This window comes from Chrysochloris asiatica, unplaced genomic scaffold (genome assembly GCF_000296735.1).
Source record: "Chrysochloris asiatica unplaced genomic scaffold, ChrAsi1.0 scaffold00048, whole genome shotgun sequence".
NCBI lineage: Eukaryota > Metazoa > Chordata > Mammalia > Afrosoricida > Chrysochloridae > Chrysochloris > Chrysochloris asiatica.
In genome coordinates this window covers 5196800-5197969 of record NW_006408566.1, presented here as the reverse complement: position 1 = coordinate 5197969, position 1170 = coordinate 5196800, and the positions used below count along the sequence as shown (strand labels likewise).

The 1170-nt window shown below is 49.0% G+C and overlaps 1 pseudogene; it reads right to left on the bottom strand.

Annotated features, from left to right (window-relative positions):
• Positions 1 to 526: 526 nt before the first annotated feature.
• Positions 527 to 1163, bottom strand: LOC102827007 (annotated as a pseudogene).
• Positions 1164 to 1170: the final 7 nt, after the last annotated feature.

Sequence of the window (1170 nt, the reverse complement as noted above, 5' to 3'; positions counted from 1 at the left end):
GCAGCTTGGATTTCTTCCTTCAGTACCATCGGGTCTTGATCATATGCAGCCTTTTGAAATGGTTGAGCACTGATCAATTCTTTTTTGTGCAGTGACTCTGTGTGTTCCTTCCATCTTTTAATTTTTTAAAAAAAAAAATTTATTGCGAATTATGTGATAATTTACATGGGAGAAGAACATTAGCTTTACATTCATCCTATCATATATCGTTGCATTGCCATGGTTACAATTCCCTCCATGCATCATCAACCAACCAAAAGTTATACCCTGCAAGGCTTACCCCTGGTGGTCAGCACACAGCCCCTCTCCCTCTCTGGGTCCTTCCATCTTCTTTTTTTTTTTCAACAAACAGCAAATATTTATTGAGTACTGACTATGTGTCAGGCACTGTTACAGAACCTTCGCAAGGGAAGGGGGAATAAAAGACAGAGGCAGAAAATGCAAATTCTGAGAGAGAGGAAAGGGGCAGCTGAGGAAGAATGCTGAGGGAGCTGAGAACCTCTGTCTTAGGCCTCTTCTTCGGCCCCTAACCGAAATCCTCCTCCTCTTCTGCGGTGGCATCCTGGTACTGCTGGTACTCAGACGAGGTCATTCATGGCTCTCTCAGCCTCAGTGAACTCTATCTCTTCCATACCATCGCCTGTGTACCAGTGGAGGAAGGCCTTCCGACGAAACATGGCGGTGAACTGCTCTGAGATGCGCTTGAAGAGCTTCTGGATGGCAGTGCTGTTGCCAATGAAAGGGACTGCCATCTTGAGGCCACGGGGTGGGATGTCACAGACAGCTGTCTTGACGTTGTTGGGGATCCATTCCATGAAGTAGCTGCTATTTTTATTTTGTATGTTGAACATCTGCTCATCCACCTCCTTCATGGACATCCGCCCCCGGAAGATGGCAGCCACAATGAGGTACCGGCCATGACGGGGATCACAGGCAGCCATCATGTTCTTGGTGTCGAAGACCTGTTGGGTGAGCTCAGGCACAGTGAGGACCCAGTACTGCTGGCTCCCATGGCTGGTTAGCGGGGCAAAGCCAGGCATGAAGAATTGGAGACGTGGGAAGGGCACCGTGTTGACTGCTAGTTTGCGGAGGTCGGCATTGAGCTGACCAGGGAAGCGGACGCAGGTGGTAACACCGCTCATAGTGGCTGAGACAAGATGGTTCAGGTCT